This window comes from Catharus ustulatus, chromosome 5 (genome assembly GCF_009819885.2).
Source record: "Catharus ustulatus isolate bCatUst1 chromosome 5, bCatUst1.pri.v2, whole genome shotgun sequence".
Lineage (NCBI taxonomy): Eukaryota > Metazoa > Chordata > Aves > Passeriformes > Turdidae > Catharus > Catharus ustulatus.
Window position 1 is genome coordinate 71,907,877 of NC_046225.1, and position 18,926 is coordinate 71,926,802.

The following is an 18,926-nucleotide window of genomic DNA, read 5'->3' on the forward strand; positions in this document are numbered from 1 at the left end:
TTTAAAACAAAGGGCTGCAATCAGTATGAAATTAGTAAGATGAGCTGTAATACAGCTCTGAGTGCAATTTAGACACCAGAGATTTTGCTACAAGCTGCTGCTCTTGTAAAAAGAACTTTCTTTTCTTTACCCATTTTTTATTTTGGCAGTGTGTTCCAACACCTTAGGCAGGCCTTACAAAGCAGTTGTGAAGGCTGGGTGAGGGCTAGCAAACACAAAACTTGTTACTGCACCAGAGCTCTGCTCTGACAGTGCCCTGCTTGCAGCTGAGCCTACAAAGGCTGCTGGCTGCTATCTCTGCCCAGAACAGGAGCACTTATTGGCTGGGCTGCTCTTTGATTTTAGCCTGCAATATCCTTTTCAACAGTCTGAACTCAATATTTTTTTTTGTTTGTTTTAGTAGTAAATATCAAACCATGAGATACAGGTAATCTGCTGGTGGCAGTGGCTGGTGGCAGTGTGAAGCAGTGGGTTTGATTTGGGAGTTGGTGCATTATGTAAGAACTGAGGGGGTCAGGCAGAAGGTTTATCTAATCCTGGCAGTGGTCCTTTGGGGATTTGTATAGAAAGGCAAGATGACAAGTCTGGTAATTCTGCCAAACTTGAATATTTTTATTTTATTTTTCACTTTTTTTTGTGTAATGGAGGAATCCTTGCTTATTCTTTCCAAATGTTAATTCCTTGGTTGAAAGCCACTTCAGGCCTATGATCATACTTCTTTTCTGAGCCATGTACAGTTCTGTTATGTCCTTCCCCAGCTGAGAGAACTGGAGCAGTATAAAGTTTCCAGGCTGTCCATGAAACAGACTCTGTCTTTCCCCTCAAGTCTCACTCCATCATTAAACTCGATTTCTTAAATCCTGCTAAGCACTCAGATGATACTTGCAAGGAAATCTGGTTATTTTTGGAAAGCCAAGTCTCGTTTTCCTCCATGAGAACCACTTCAATTTCATCTGAATTGGGTTTCACCTGCCATTCTATTATTGAGTTCTTTGTCTTACAAAGTTCTGGAATTCTGTCACTGTCCCCATCCTCACCATTTAAAATGACACTGATTGGAAATTTCATCATGTCACCACTTTCTCCATTTCAGTTCTTTAGGAATAAGCTAAAAACCACAAGTTTAAACATGTCCTTGCAGAACTGAACTTGAGACCACCACTTACACCTGCTCACTATGTTTTTATTCAATAATTTAACCTTTTCTCTCAGTTCTGGTTGCTGTTTCATTAGAGACATTTGATGAGTGACTTTCTCAAAGGGCTTTTCAAAATCCAAACAGACCTTTTGTTATGCACAAATTTGTTGATCTGATTTAAGAAACTCCTAAAGGTTTGTAGGGCAGAACTTCAATTTGCAAATGCCACAGTGACTGTTTCAAAGTGTATCACATTTAAACAAAGGTCCACTTGACCTATTCCTTCCTCGAGTTTTCGGTAATTTCATTTCTTCCTTAAGTGGCACTTCAAAACTTTTTCAGGTTTGTTTTCCTTTGGTGTTGTTTTTTTCTCTTCTTTTGGTCCTCTAGTAAAAAGAAAGAAACTACACTGTGGTAATTGTAGGAAAACACCTTGTTCATCCTTGAGATTTTGAAGGATTTCTTGGTGAATAGCTATAATTTTTTATACATTTCATGATGGTTACCTCTAACAATTCTAGAGATGTGTTACCATTCACTTTGCCAATCTATTATTACATTTTTTTGAAGGCACTTCAAAAGTTTCAGACAGATAAGAGTGATAACATTGAAATCTTTGCACCTTTCCTGCAGTGAATACTAATAAAAATATTTACTTTATTTTTCATGTCCTTTCCTGAATTTTACATTTTTGGTCCTGTGCTGGTTATGGCTGGGGGAGAATTCATTTTCTTTATCTTAGGGGCTGTGTTTTGGATCTGTGCTGAAGACACTCTTGGTAACACTGAGATGTTTTTGGTTTTTTATTTACTTTTCTATCCTTTGTTTATTTTCCTGGTAATTACTATGTGCTTTATTTTATTATATTTTATATTTTATATTTTATTTTATTTTATTTTATTTTATTTTATTTTATTTTATTTTATTTCAATTATTAAACTGTATTTACTTCAGAGTTTTCTCATTATTCCTTTCCTCCATCCTGGGGGAGGGAGGGTGAGTGAGCAGCTCTGTGGTTCTTAGCTGCCAGCTGGGGTTATACCATGAAAAGTCCTCTCATCATTTGATGTTGTGGACTCTGTGGCAGTAGTGCTCTTTCTGATGTATTTGAGGAAATAAGCTATTTTAAAAACATTTGTTTAAATTTTTTTAAAATATTCCTTTCATTTGTTACTCTGGCTCCTTCTGGGGGCCCTCCATCCTTGTATTTTCACATTTAATCTGTCAGAATTTCACTGCTCTTTCTTCCTCCTTTGGATACCTTTGCTTTTTACAGATAATCTCTCACATATAAAAACATTTTTTCTTTGTTTCTAGGCCAGACCTTGTGTTCAGATCTATGTGCTAACTCTGTTGAGTGTCACCTCCAAGGTTTTTATTCTCTTGTATAGCCTGAACTGCTCTTTAAGGGCTTTCTGTTTCTGTCTGCAGCTGCTGTTTTTGAAGATGAGTGTAAGTCCTGTGCTCTCGTTGTACTTTGTGTACTCCCCTGGGAGTGTGCTGCTGTAACACAAGACTTTACTGAGACCAAACTGTGGTACAGCCCTTCAGCTGAATACTCTTGGGTTGAATCCTGTACAATTTTAAAACCTTTAAAGGGTCATATTTTCTCCTTTGGGTTCCCTAGCCATCCTTTGTGTTAATCATGGACTGTTTGGATTATGTCTTGATATGTTTTTTCCTCACCTGAAGATGGGTTATTAAAGTCCCAGCTGTATTTCCAGCTGATATTTTCTGTGTGATTTCTCACAGAACACATTTTATTAAGTGTTATCATCCTGGCTGGATGCTGCTTGTGCAGGTTATGTTGGTTTACATCCAAGCTTTACTTTAGCATAAGGTTTTATTCCCTCACCCCAACCCTGGCAAAGTCTGCTTGCTCCTTTCTGAAATTTGTAGCCTGGCATTGGAATGCCTTTCTGCTCCCAAATTCCCAGCATGCCTAGGATATTGAAATAACTTAAGGGAAAAGTTTAAATGAAATCAAATGAGGCTTCCCTGAAACTCCCTTCTATTTCTTATTCCTCCAGTTTTTCTGTTGCAATATGTACCCTGTGGACCTGATTCCCTTCTTGTCACCTGAGTGAGATGTCAGTCTTTGTTTTCATTGTGTGACTCTGTTTTGTGACTTACCCTTTATTTGAAAATAGAGAATTTCTATATTTTCAGCCACTTCTCTGTTGTCATCACAAGCATGTATTCTCTTTATTTTTTCCCCCACAGTTCCCTCTGACAGGTCCAGCAGATCTCCTGAAGTGCCAGCAGGTGTTTTCCTGGTGGTTCTCTCACCCTTCTTGAGGCTTTCCTTCTTCTAGAGGTTATACACTCAATTCCAAAACCGTGTGATCCATCCCAAAATTAAACTTCCAGGTGTTCACAGGGGTGATGGCAGATTTTTGCAGTCCTGTGACTCAGAGCACACATGTTTCCAGAAGGATATTCCGGAGCTAAGAGAAAAGGTATCTGTTTCCACAGGGATGGATCTCTGGTGAAATAACTTTTTCTTGAATGGTCTTTCAGGGTTTCTGGTGTACAAGAATCCTGACATAATTCTGAATTTATAAGCCTCTCTTTTGTTGCTGGAGAAGCATGAATGGAATTTTCTTGGAGGCAGAAATGCACAGTGGGGTCCCTCAGGTGGTTGTTCCTGTGCCCCAGGTCCCCCTGCCTCCCCCAGTTCAGCCACTTGGGACCAGCGGCAAACACCAGCAGGTTGCACTGTGAGCTTGCAAATGCTCCTCTAGTAAAGAGTTTATTCACACTTTGCCCATTCCATGTGGCAAACTGTGCAACCTCCCTCTTACAGCTCAACTCCCATCTTCAATTCTTTGCTTTGAAGAGGTGATGGATGCAGCCCATAGTGACCATTCAATCTAATGAATTTGTCCAAGCTCCTCCTCCATTGCTGCCCTGAAGCTCAAAGGAACTTTCTTTCACCTATTGCTGAATTCCAGGAACAGCCAAAGTTAGGGGAATTTTTGTAGCTATGAGGAGAGAGAAGCCCAAGGACACTGGGAAAGCTCAGGAGGGTGTGGGAGCTCTCCAATGGAGATGGGAGAGAAGGATAAAGAAAATCTCCTGGCATTGGTAAATCCTGTGAGACAGGGAGGCAGGCTGAAGTGAAGTGAAATTCCTGCTCTGTTGGATCTGTAAAGACTCAGGTAATTTCTGAAAATTAGCTATTTCTCCTCTGTAAAGCAGCTATTCATTTCCACAAATCAAAACATTTCAAGTAGGCAGAATATCTTCCTCCTTTTTGAGTAGGCAATGGTTTATGTTCAACTGGAGAACATGGCACCTACCTCCAATTTACAGTAATCTCACGATTATAAGACGCATGTCTGGGTGTCAGCAACTGTCTTGAGTTAAAATACAGAGTGTGATAAAAGGTATCTGTTCTATCACCGTCTGTTGAGGGTGGGGGCAGTGATCCTTATCTCAATGGGAGATATTCTGCTAATGGGCCATCCATTGAAACCAGGCAGGGCAGTGTTCTTTATCTTTTCACAAGCCCATCCTTCCTCCAGCCAGTCATTTTCTGCTCATGGCCATTGAGTCCCACTGTGGGCACTGATAAAATTACTGCATCCCATTGGGAGTTGCTCCAGCCAGGGGGAAGAGCCCAACATTTCTTACCAAGATAAAAACAGAGGTTTTGGGACACGAAGGGAGCCCCTTTCTCCACTGGACTCCAGAGGAAAACCGGATTTCTCCACATCCCCACTGGAGCTCCGGAGGGAAACTGCACCTTGTACAGGAGCACTGCTCCAACTGAGCCACATCTGTCACTGCAGGAGGATGCAGCCACCATGGAATGGGACTGCTGCCAACACCCTGCCTGACGGGTGTCAGGTTGTACTCTGACTGTGTCAGGGTTTGGAGTTTGTTTCTTTGTAGTAGCTGTATTTCTATTTTAATTTTCCCTAGAAAAGAACTGTTATTCCTAATTCCCATATTTTTGCCTAAGAGCCCCTTGATTTCAAAATTATAAGTAATTTGGAGGGAAGGGGGTTTACATTCTCCATTTCAAAGAGAAGCTCCTGCCTTTCTCAGCAGACACCTGTCCTCCAAACTAAAACAGCAAATTTTTCGTTCTTTGTCCATATATAAGTTGTACCTGATTATTAGCCGCACTTTGGGTTCGGACCAAAATTTTAGTCAAAATGGTGCAGCTTATAATTGTGAAATTACTGTAATCTGAAGCTTAATCTGAGGCTGAAGCTGATGGAAAGCTATCTAGAAATGAGATTTAGGTAAGGAAGAAATTATTAAGGTATACTTTGAAGATAAGCTGGAGACCTCCTTATCAGAAAATGTGGATAATCAGGTTTAAAAAGGAAAAAGTTCAAGGAGAAAGTAGAGAAACTAGTTAAAGGAAAAGCATTGAAAATTATTATGTGTATAAAATACAACCCTGGCTCTGAGCTGCAAATATTTGTGGGATGAGACAGTAGTAGTGAAAATATAATATGGGGAAAATATAATAATCTATTATAATATCTACTCTGCATGTGTATATATACATATATATACATTTTTTTTTTCACAGTACCAATGGTAAAAAAATATTAGAGACAAGTTGCTGGCATAGATGGGCCTTTTAACTGAGCAGTCAGCGTCATGTCATGGGGGAATACTGCAGAAAAGAAATTTTGTCAGAGAGCATGTAAAAATACTGATAAAAGTAATCATCTTGCTAGATTTCTCACACATTAATTACTTAAACTGTATAGCTAACTTAAGCCACCTTGATATGCAATTGCAGGTCAGTTAATTAATTTTTCAGGTCTGAAATTAGAGATATTTTAGAGTGAGAACTAAGTATTTTCATCACTTTAGCAGGCTGGTGTATCAGATTGGCTGTACAGCATCCTGGTTTTCCCTGGGAAAGGTGAAAATGGGAATATTGACAGCTCTGACACGGGGTGTAAAGTGGCTGAGAACACTCTCCTGTCAGAAATGTTGCTGGTGCTGAGTGAGCCGAGTGAAATGTGCCCTTTTGGGATTTCAGCCTCACCTTACCTCACCTGTGGAAATGTTCTCATCATTTTACACACAGTGCTTGGTAAGTGCGTGATAAAAAGAGATGTGTGCAGACACTGTTCTGAATAGAATAATGCAACTGAAATTATGAAATGTTTCACTACTGCTGTGTTGTTTGAAGCACTTTCCTGGGTGTTTCTGTCTGCGTACTCCTTTGTGCTTGTGGGAGGGGATTTATATCATGCTAATTTGCTACCAAACACAGCTTGGGAAATAATCAGGTTAAAGGCAACGTATGAAGTAGGAAAATAGCTCGACCAACGAAAAAAGCAATGCTAAACTGATGCTTAGAGTTAGTCCCAGGGATGCCTGTGCCTGGCTCTGTGCTGAATGTGCAATCTCTGCCAAAGGATAAGTTGCCAAAACTCAGCTCCAGCACCAACTGAAAGTCAGTGGCTCAAATTATTTGCTCGACTGAAGTTTCCTCACTCATTATTATTTCAACATTCTGAGTTAAGTTTTTAGAAAGCATGGAGCAGAAAGAATTGGGGACTTGGTCCCTTTCTGGTGGAGCTGCTATGAGTTTGTGTGGGCATGGGGCTGGAGTATTGATAAATTCTCTGTGCCCGTCTACATTCCTTTGCATTGGAGGCACTGAGGTTTGCAGCCAATTCCCACGTCCCATTTGCAATTTGAGGCACTGTTCAGTCATGTTCCAGCGTGAGCCTTTGAAAGAACAAAACAAAACCAAACCAAAACCCCAAACAAATACCACTAAACCCCAAAGCAAATCCCCTCAAAAAAAAAACCCCAACCCAAAACCTTCTAACTTTTCCCCTCTGCCTCCCAAAAAACTCCAACTTCCCTCAAAGATATCCTTGTTGTAGAGGAAACAAAGTAGGATTAAGAAGAGAAGGAACATAAAAAAAAAAATTGTGCTGCTCCTCAGGTACCCATTAATGTGCTGAGAAACAACCTTTCACTCCAGGTGATTATACCTGGCAGAAACAGAATTGTGAAAAGCTCTCTTTTCCCCCTCTTTCTCTTCTTGATTCTCCTGTTAAAAAAAAAAAAAAAAAACCAAAACCAAAACCACAACTTTTGTCTTAACTCCTTTTCCAAAAGAGCAGTGTCTCTCAAATTTTTGAAGAGTGTGGTTAGCATTGATACTGGCAAATTTGATTTCTGATCTGAAGAAGTTATTTGTGCTGTAATTAATTCAGGACTGAAGTTCCAGAAGGCTTTATCACCCTGAATAACCTGAAAAAGATTCACTTGTAAGTAAGAAAGACTAATAAGTTCTTCTTTCAAAGGAAACCTAGAAACTGTTCCTGAGTACCCTCCAAACCCCTTGCATTGTGTGTGTTGTTTGGACTTAGAACCTTAAAACATATTTAGGTCATTATTTCGTCTCACTCCAGATGAATTTAGGAAATTAAATGTCCATTCAAAGAGTTTTAAAAAACTGTGCTCTACTGACTTGTCCAAAGGTGGATCAGAGACAAGAATCCAACTCAGCTCTTTGGAGCTTGATGCAATTGAAACAACCATGAAGTAATTGTTGAGAAAATAAAATAAATAAAATAAATAAATAAAAAATAAAAATAGAAATTAAATAAAAATAAAATTAAAGGCAGTGTGAAAGCCACATGCATCACTGCAATTGTGGCTCTGCTCCCTGGGAGTGAGGGGTCCAGTCCCAAAGGTGTTTTGGACCAGACAATTATCCCAGCACAGGTGAGAGATGCTGGGGGAGCAGTGGAGGGGGATTATCAGATTATCTGTCAGATTAAGGACATATCTGGAGGGAGCTGTGAAGATAAGAATTCTGGCAAGACATAACATGGGCAGAGACTGACTGACTCTAGCACTTGTCTGCTGAGTCCATTTGAACCAGGCTCTTTCCTCTGTTTCATATATTTTCTATTTTTATGAAGTAAAAAGTTTATAGTTAAGCAAACTATGCAAATTACCTGTGCTAGCAAATTTTGAGTAGAACCAATCCAGGAATGCAAACCATCCATTAGCATTCCTTCCCTTTTAAAACCTGGCACAGGGATAGATCTGATTCCTGCAGTGTGTCACCAGGGAGCAAAAACAGTTTTTACCTTTCCCACAGTACCCAATAGTGGCGTGGACGTTTGCAATTTAGATTATAGACTCTGTGTAATCACCCTCCTTGCTCTGAGCAGTTTTACAGGGTCTGAGCACAACAAGATATTGATCTCAGCAGGAGGTGCAATGCAAACAATATTAAATAAACAGTTTGAGATAGCTGAGGCAGAAACGCAAATCCCACTATTTATTTGAGAACAATATTCCAAATTTGGATTCTGCTAACATCTATGGGAGCTTATAAATACCTTATTTACATGTAAATGGCCCTAAAAAAAGGCTGCAAGGTGCTGGTCTCTAAGGACATTATTATCTTTGCATCTCCATCTCTTCCAGAAGCCAGAGGATTTTTATCAGCCTAATGTCTGATGTTTGATCAAACTGATTTGAAGTGTACTTCACTCGTACTTTATAGTCACAGATACACCAAATTTATTAGCTAAAATTCTGTATGTACAAAAATAACAAATAAATAGGCACATCAAATAGTAAATGCTATTTTTGCACTGCTTCTTGGAGGGGAGAAATCTTCTGAATAGGTGGTAAAGATTCTACAGGAATAGCACACTCTTTTTTTCCCTCTGTATTGTTTAGGGAAAGCCATATTCTCTCCTCATATAATTATGCATTTGAAACTCTAAAGGCACAGGTACATGAAGATACAAGCAGTTTTATTTTGTCTTATATATCTGTACATACCAAGGACTTATCCCATTCTAGCCTCCTCTATATCACTCCTCTCTTCTGTCCTGTTGGGTTTGCTCAAAGACATTCAGCTGTGCAAAGATATCAGAAGATTAGGATCGTTTCTATTATGTTAGATCAGCTAATTAGTCCATGCTTTGTCTGCTCAATTAGAGGAAAAACCCAGCATGAAAATCCTCTTTGATCTAAATGGAGTTTACAAAAGCATCTCTTCAAAAATGAAAGTTGAGTTTTAGGCTTTCAGCTGGAATAATTCACGCAGGGCATGCCACTCCAGTGAGGGAACAAGCTCACACACTTAGGAAGAAGAAGGTTTTATCTTTGTAACTGTTGTACTGGATATTCCAGCTCTGTTCAGAGAATTTGTTAGGAAAATGTCCAGGTTTCAACTCACACAGGCTTTGTATCAGCTCCTCTGCTGTTCTTCACTCTGAATTACCCTTCATTTTGCAGCCATCAGTGTAATTAGTGCTGCACTCCTGCAGAAAGGAGCAGTCAGGCTGTGAGAGCTGAGCCAGCCTTTAAGCACAGTGCAGGACTCTAAAGCAGGGAACCTGCCAGAGCTGATCATGTCAGCTCTGGGACTGAAATTCCTGAGGAATCTCATTCCATACCTGGCCCTATCCCCCCTCCCAAGGGCTGCTGGTGGAGTTTGGGCAGTCACAGTCATCCCCAAACCAGAGCAGCTCCCAGGGATTCTTGTCCAGCTCTCTGCTGTCAGTGCTGCTGTGGTTATCTCATGACCCTTCAGAGGGTGCCTTTGGAGAGATAAAAGAATGATGGTCCAGTCCCAGGCTAAACTGTCAGATATAAGGGATGAGGAGATACTGGGATCTCTTGTTTAACTGGATTTAGGCATCCAGAGGCAGAGTCCTGCTTCAGAATTCCAAAATCTGTGACATTAATGCAGCAACAGCTGGGCAGCTCCATGAATTTTGGTGCAGACTGCCAATTTCCAAAGTCCAGTGAAATGTGTTCCTTAACTTGCCAGGATCAGGATATAAAGGAACAAACATGCATTGCCTTGGTTTCAGAAGCTGCTATTGGTCTAAGTGTTTTGACTTAAAAATGATTTAAAATCTTGGTCAGATAAGGAAAAATTACTTTGAAACCTTAATTTGAATATTTTTTATCACAGAAATTCAGCAGGGCCACCAAAATTTGGTCTGATCTGGATTAAAAATCCACTATCTTCTAAATATCATTCTGAATTTCGGCTCAGGGAATGACACAATTCACAGCTGATGCAGAATAAGATATTTCACTTTGCCTTGTGCTCATCAGCTGATTCATTTTTATAGAAGGTAAATAAAACACTCAAGGATGAGAGTTTGGGAGAGTTGAGGAAGAGTAAAAAAACACAAAAAATACCACACAACAAAAACCCTGCCCCCAAACCCAATAGAAGTAAAAAACCCATCCCTACCCAGAAGATGTATTTTTCACAAACTGTGAGAATTCTGGCAGATGTAGTTTGCATTTCTCAGTCTGCCATATCACAAGAGGTTAATGGCATCCATCTTAACAGGTAAAGACAATCCTAAAATATTTCTTTGGATCATTCTCCAGAGCTGAACACCCTGAGTGTGTGGTGCTTCCCACTCTTCCAGACAGGAGGTGGAAAAAAAGATTTTTCTCCCTATAAAGTTTAACAGCACAAACTCAAATGATGAACGTGCAGAGAAACAGAACAGATGGGATTTGTTTGTTCTTAAGATTGAGTAAGAAAGGCCCTGATAAAAGCATATAAAATAATGAATAATCCAGGAAAGAAATTTGGAATTTAGGTCCTCTGTGATTCACAACGTGAGAGAGATTATATTGAATGAAGCTGAAAAATAGCATGTTTAAAACTGGCAAAATGAAGTATTTTTTCATATGGCATCTGATTTCACTGTGTAGCTAAATGCCAAGAAAGTTGCTAGGCAGGAACTCAGGATGAGAGATGAGCAGGGAGTTGTGGAACCAACCACAGTTCAGCAACTCAGTATTTGCTGCTAAAAAGCAAAAAAAATTTAAAAATAAATGATTTTGTGATTGTGATGAGCTTATCCAACTCTGTTTTATGGCCTCTCAGGTTTGTACTACTCACCAAAAGCAATCACATTCTCCAGCTGATATTTATATCATGGAGGGAAGGATGATCTTCAGCATCACTTGGTGCCAATGCCCTCAGAGGTGCCAGTGCCCCTGAGTGCCCCTGGCTGGAACCAGGTCCTTTAAAAGTGCTTTAAAAGGTGCTTTAAAAGGTTCTGTTGGTCAGCGAGAGGCAGAGACCCAGGCCTGGCTGCCCCCAGAGCGTGCAGAGGAGCTGTGGCTGATGCTCAGGTCTGGGCTCTCCAGCACAGCCCAGGGGAGGAGGGGCTGTGTAAAAGGGGTGACTGCACCACCTAATTATGGCTTGTCTTGATTTTCTTCTATCTTCAGAGTCAGGATTAAAAACATGAAGGAGACGAATTTTCACGTGTTCAGGATTGGTTGTTTATTAAATGTTATCTAAAGTACAGAGAGTTCTGCAACACTTCTAGCTACCAGCTAAAAGTGAGCAAAATGGAGGCAAATCCAGCTGCTACAAGGTCTTTTACAGCTAAACAGTCCAATAAAGAACTAACACCTATATTTTTTATACTTTTGATGCAATAACCAAACTCCTGTGACCCTCAGTGCAGCCCAACCATGAAACCATGCCTGAAACCATGAAGAAGGAAGACAGAAAGAGACAACACCCAGAATCCTTCATCTTGTCCCATACCTATTACTATATTATAACACCCCCAAATTAAAAACCATTCACCATGTGAAGTCACACACTTCTATTTAACTACACACCCATGATTTTAACTCCATCACTCAATTTTGGAGCCTTCTCCAAGGCTCAGGTCAAAAGCAGTGTTCTCCAGGGAATCAATGCCAGAAAGCACAGAAAGCTCAAAAATTCCAGGTTTCTGGGTTCCCACAATGCTTCTCACAGAGAGCCTCAGCCAAGAGTGCTGTGGGGTCTGGGGCACAGCAGTGTTTGGAATCTTCTCATCCTCTGGCCCAGGGAAGAGAACTGACTGCTCTATTCCCAACTTTCAAGTTCTGCTTCTATAGTACCCAGAGGAGATATTTTTCTGTGTGTGTGTTTCTGACATGAAGCAAGAAAAGCTTTGAAATACAAAATTATTTCCCCTCTGTCTCATCCAGCTGCCACAATGAACAGCCAGGTCAGGAGAGAGCACACTTCTATGAGGCACAGTAACAGGTATTTTGTGATGTTTATTGAGTGCATCTTCTGAGTGCTGCTATTTGGAGCATTAAAGGGCAAAAATCTGTCAGGAGATGCACACCTGCAGCCACTACATGCTTTTAAAAATCACTCTCCAAAATAATTGTGTACAAGCATAAAGATTGTGTTGGCATTTCTGTACTTTGAAGATTGTGTTTTAGCTTCTGCCAGGAAGGGAACAAAAGCACATTGTTCCCTGTATTGACTTTCTGTTCTTTATGCCGAGACATTTTAAAGACAGGATATTTTTGGGGACTCTCCCACCCATGTATGGATTTCTTCCATCCTGTGGTCTGCAGCTACTGAGATGCAATGTTGAAGACTGGGTCACTGACCTTACAGAGCTCCAGTTCTGCACTAAAATGTGCTTTCTGTAGCCACTCAAGCTTTGTTACTTGCTTCTGTCAGTGGTCAGTTCGGTACAGAATTGCCTGGGATGGATTTTTCTGTTTTTATTTTTCTTGAAATATTATTAGAGGAGCTGAGTTTGGGTCTATAGGGGATTACAGAACTGTGCTGGGCTCTGTCACACAACCAAGCACCCACCAGCTCCTTGCTCGTTGCCCTCTGCAGCAGTGGGGGAGAGAACCAGGAGAGAGAAAAAACCACAACTTGGGGGTTGAAATAAAGACAAAAAGAGGTGATGCAAAGACAGACACTCACCCTTTCCCATCAGCAGATCTCTGAACAGCAGCTCCTTTGGAAATATTCCCCCAGTGCTATTGCTGAGCCTGATGTTTTATGGCAGGGAGCCCCCCTGGATCAGTGTGGGTCAGCTGTGTCCTCTGTGTCCCCTGGCAGCCTCCTGCCCACCCCAGCCCACTTGCTGAGGGGACAGACTGAGAACAGAGAAGATCTGGAAGCTGTGAGCACTGTTTGGCAATAGCTAAACCACGGGTGTGATACCAGCACTGTTTTAGTCACAAATCCAAAGCATGGCACCATATGGGCTGTTAGGGAAAGAATTAACTTATACAACATAACAGCAACACTCATAATATTATAAATGCAAACAGGTTTATGGATTTCATGTCTGCTGTTGTGCCTTAACTCCCCACTGCTTGGTACTTCACTGGAACTTGGACTGTGCATCAGCCAAAGAGGGAAATCAGAATTTCTCTGTGTATTTGCTGGATGAGGTCAGTGGTGTTGCTGCCATTCTCTTCAGCAGATCCAGAATTCACTTTGTATTCCCAAAGTTCGAATGTTGCTACAGGTCCAGACAGAAAGGAGTCAGAAGGGATCAAACTCCAGACTGTTGATCAGTGCAAGGTATTAATTGCCTCATTGGATTTGCAATCTTTGAGAAGATCTTTAGTTCAGAGCAGTTATTAGTCAGATGGAGAAAGGCTTTATGGAAATGCTGGATGTCTGCATCTCCTCCTTCTGCCTCTGCTCACAAAGCCACACAGGAGCTGTTTGTGACCTCTTCTGCTCCACAGTGACCAAGGACAGCTCTCACTTGACTTACAAGCCCACAGGGATCTCTTCCTGCTCATTCCCAGGATTCACACTTTTGATGTCCTGTCTGGGGGATAACACCCTGTATCAGTAACAGAGGGCAGGAGTTGTTTCACTGGAGAGATTTCACACAGCAGTGAGCAATAATGCTGAATGCCTTTGAAGATTGGAGTAGACTTGGCTACACTGGGAGCTGATGAAATGCTTCATTTGTCCCATTCTCTGTTTATCACAAGTCATTCACTTTAACAAGCTGTTTCCAGTTCTGCTCCTGAACTTTACATAAGACTTCCTAAAAATATTTTTACTTTTGGTACATACAAGCAAATCAGGCCATTCAACAGGAAGTTCAATCCAGGTGTGCCCAAGGAGATTAAAAATGAATAACAAGATGGTGTTACTGACAATTGTTTGTTGTTCACAATGGAGTTATGCTCTGTGGTGCAATATATTGCAATAGTGCCTTACAGATTAGGGCTGAAAGGCACACTGCACAAATAAACATTGGGAACAGAGAACCCCCTGGATCATAATTATAATGGGAATGGGAGGGATGAGCTACTGCAAACCTTTTATGTGACTTGGGATAAGTCACTTCATGAGGCATCAAGTAGAGAATAAAATATTCTCCCTTTTGTATGTCTTCTGGAGAGCCTGTCCCCAGTCTTTACCATACAGAAATGTTTGTGGTTTGGTTGAAAATAAACCCAGCATTTTATTCTATGTCTTACAGTGATATCACAATAGGGTCTGTAACCTTCTGAGTACAGAAATCCTGGTGTATATTAAAAAGGACATGAAAATTCCCCCCAAAATAGAAATCCTGAGGGATTTACAGAGGGTGATTGGAAATTGCAATGCAAAGAACAACATGTAGACTTCCTGAGCTCAGAACCAAAACCACACCTTAGCCTGTCAAAGGGGATTGTGTAATTCCTGGGAAAGAAAGTGTGAAACTGAGATGTTGCACAGATTTCCTGGATATAAAATTTTGACTATTTCCCCAGAAATAAGGTAAAAAATAGGGATCCTGGAGATAATAATTTAAGTGAAACTGGATGCTTTTATCAGTAGATAAGGTCATCACAGGCATCTGGATATGCACAGCATAAAAATAAATCTTGTACATTTCTATACAGAAATATATTTAGAAATTATTAAAATATATAAAATATCTCTTTGGGCTAAGGAGGAGGTACTACAGAAAGGAAAATATTTCAGATTGTAAATCACCTTTCTGCAGTTACTTAGACGTGCTGGGTTGAAATGTGATCTGTTATAATCAAAAGGAATTGTATTTTGGAGACAGATTTTTAATTAAATTGACTTTATTTACTAATGTTCTGCAGCTTCAAATTTCCATTTGTCTGATAAAGATTTTTGCATGGTTCAGAGTCTACTCTATTAATTATTATGAATTTTACTGGGGGGATGAACAGGAAACACTTTGAAATTTTCTCTTCACAAAACAGATGGATCCTTTAAGTCTTAATGCCATTATCCCTGCGTTCTGCACAGCAAAGCAGGAGCTTCAGTCTTATTTATTTCAGTGGTGTATTGACAACTTTATCACCGAGCCAGATTCACCTGGCAGGTTTTTATGAGCTGCTTCATCACCAGGCTTGACTACAGGCTGAAAAGTTTGAGAAGTCCAGTTGTTCCCATCTGTGTTGGCACTGCTGTGTCCATAGATGAAAGAGATGCTTAAGAAAGTTCCAGAACCAAGGGGGAACGTGGTCTGGAGACCCATCCAGAGCTGGGACTTCACTGTGAGCCTTGCCATTAACTCACCCTGGGAAAGTTCTGCCCTGGACGTGCTGGAGCCGGGCCAGGCTGACAGATGCAGCTCCCAGGGCTTGGGGTGCGAGGGGGAAATGAGGCTCCAGCTTCTCCACACCATATGTTTGGGGACTGCTCAAGGCCTTGGGCTTGATGTAACAAAGCAATTCCATGACAAGATGCTCTTTAACCATATTTCCTCGTGGTGCTGCTCGTTGGGGAGGACTGGGCTCTTACAGGAGGCATTTCCAGTGATCACAGAGGGTGGTTTGCCAAGTCATTGCTAATTACCAAGATCTTAATTTGCTAGCACCAGGAATTCCCCTCAGGCTTCCAACATTATTGAATTAAGTCCTGGCCAAAGACAATTAGCTCCTCTTGAAAATGTCTGTTACAGTCTCTGAGAAATGTGGGGATGCTATTTATTTATTTATTTGAGGAACTTTTTTTCCTCAGTTACTCAGAATTCTGTACAGTCTATTCAAAGGGATTTATTTCACTTTGTAGAACTAGTCATTGCTGAGGGGAATGAAGGTTCTGTTGTCTCTTTGTCTTTTCCTTCACAAACACTCTATATGTTGGATTCTGTCACCTAAGCCTGCTCAGAATGTACCAGTAAGCCTCTCTGCATGTGATCTATTTGCCAAATCTTTGCTGAGATTAGAGGCAGCTTAGCTGCTTTGAGCTGTGTGCTTGTCCATCTGAGCTCTGTGATGCACACAGGAATGGGAGGGAGGTGTTGAAACTGTGCCTAGCAGGAGAGGAGGAATCCCTGACTGCAGGGAGAGAGCCTGGCAGAGATTCTTGTGCCTGGTATTCCTGCAGAAGGAGTGGGGATGCTCTGGGAGATTTTCCTCCATGGCACACCCAAGCTGTGGAGTTTTTTCTGTTTGCTTTAAGGAAGGAGATCTGATTAACAATATCTGAGTGCCCAAGGCTACAGAGAAATCATCTTGGATTCACACTGATTGGGCTGGGAAAAGAGAAAGTGTGGGGAGTGTTGCTTCTGTCTTGTTTCCCCTTGGGTGGAAAATCTAGGGACAGATATAGATCAGACTTCTGGTGTTGAAGGGTCCTAGCAGGTTGGTCATTGTTTTTTATTGTTGATTTATGTCATTACAGGTTATGAGCATTCTAGGAATGGTCCAGGATGTGTTTAATGTATCGTTTATATCTGTCAGCATTCCTTTTATTTGGATTATGGTAATTTATATGAGTCCTGATGCATTGGATATGATTCTGATGGGATAGATGATTACAGAGTAGACAGCAAAGAAGAGTGAATGGAGTGACAAGAAGGTAAAAGCAAAATTTGTGTAATTTTAAAAAAAACTGGAAAGGGAAATCTAAGCTGAAGAATATGGTAAATAAAGTTGAAGGTGTGTATTAATGGACAGAAACTTAGAAATGTAGCTACAACCTTCCAGTCTGTCCCAGACAGATATGAACTAACTCTGAAAAAGAAACATTATTGTATATCTAGAGGGATGTGTGATGTCCTTCTTGTAGGTCATGGCATGGTGATACAAACATGGACAAGGCAGAAATTTGTGCACCTCTCTGTGCTTGTACCAATACAAAAGGTGATTCAGGGTAGGGAAGACACCATGGATCAAATTAACTCATTCAGCAGGCAGAGATTCTCCTTGGAGATTTCTCAGCTCAGTGTTCACAGCTCTTGCTGCCTGGCCTGGCAGCTTTGTACCATAAAGGCCCTAGAAGAAGGCTTAAAGAAGGACTACTGATGAGAATCTGATGAGAAACTGATGTCTACTCAGTATAGGCCAGCAGATGTATTTCTTTTCTAGAGCAGAATTCTGTAAAATAGGTAAATTTTCTGTTAATGTAACTTAATATTAATGTCCATTTTTTTGCACTAGGGAGCCTAGAACTGGACAGAGTGCTCCCTGTGCTCCAACTTCTCTGTTCTCCAGCACTTAGAAATGTGTCCTTTGTGTTTTCTGAGCTGTATATAGTGTCCTGGTGTTTGAAATCATAGAACCAGCCAAGAGTTTTTGTTTTCCTGAGGCAAGTCACAGGTTATCACTTCCCTTTGGAAAAGTGAGTATCCAAAGCTTGCTATGCATTTCAATCTCTTTAAGTTAATATTTATTAATTTTTTTCTCTAAAAAATCCCCAAAACAACAACAAAAAAAAAGCCACCATAGAAGGTTCCTTGTTGTTGACAGTGATTTAGGAAAAAGGGGGAAGCAGATCTGGTAACAGAGTCCTGAATAAACATTTTTACATTAGGGGAATTTGTGATAGGAAGGGATGAGACAAGCCTCAGGAACACCTTTGGGTTAAATTTAGGGTATTGTTTTCTGAATTGTATGTGAAACCTCTAACCAATTTAACAGATATTCAGAAAATTGCCCGGGGCAGATTCTTTCAGGGAGGAGAGACTGACACAGCTTGCTCACTGTTCTGTTAGGTCAAAGCACACAAAGAGCCAGAAAAATGTCAAGTGAGTGTTGAGCAGTGGTTAAAATTCAGAGTCCTGTCACAATTTCATGGCAACCCTTTCAGTCTTGTCCCCCAGGCTTCTTCTCTTAGATTCCTCATTTTATTTCCCTTTCAATTCACATTGCTCTTGTGAACCCATATTTCTGCCTGTTCCCACTTTTCCTGATTTAACCTTGCAATACAATTCTAGCACTTTGCATATGTGACTTCACATGGACAAAAGTCAGAGGAAAATGAGCTTTTGCATATTTTCTTTTTTTCCTTTATCACCCTAATAACCCTAATGAATTATCCTTCATGAACACATGTAACTCCTTTTTTGAATCCATTGACCTCCAGAGCACTTTATTCCAGTGAGTCCCACAGCTGAATTACATTTCCTCTGTTGCATTTTGGCCTTTCAGGCTGATCCTTAACACTGGTTTTTGTACTGTGAGAAACTGAGGGGTCACCTCTTGCTCATCTTCCACAAGGAAGGACTTCATCATATTCCTTTCTAAATGTTAATTGTTCCAAATAAATATGTCCTTGTAAATATGTAATTATCACTTGTGCCCTAATTGGAGAAGAGTCCTTGCTTTCCATCAACTCAGCAAGATTTATAAGAAAATAGAAGGAGTTTTAAGGAGAAACATTGGTTAGGATTACTGATTTCTATTACACAAATTCAAACTTCTCCTGGAACAGAGTTCATTTCTGAAAAAAATTTAATTTCTATTTCTTTGCTCTTTTAATGGGACATCAGATATACTACAGTTTCCTAGTCTGGTTTTCCTGACTTTTGATGATGTTAAAACAGTTGAAGGCAACACTGACTTAAATATTAATGGAATTTTTTCTGAACTTTCCTAAAATTTGAGGGTTGTAGTGACTCTGATTTACGAAGAAAAAAAAAATTGAAATTAATCAAGCTGAGCTATTCCCAAATGTCAGCTTTAACTAAACCTGAGGGAAAACTCATCAGCTGATAAGTCATGAAGTGAAGGTTGGAAGTCTTTTTGATGATCAATC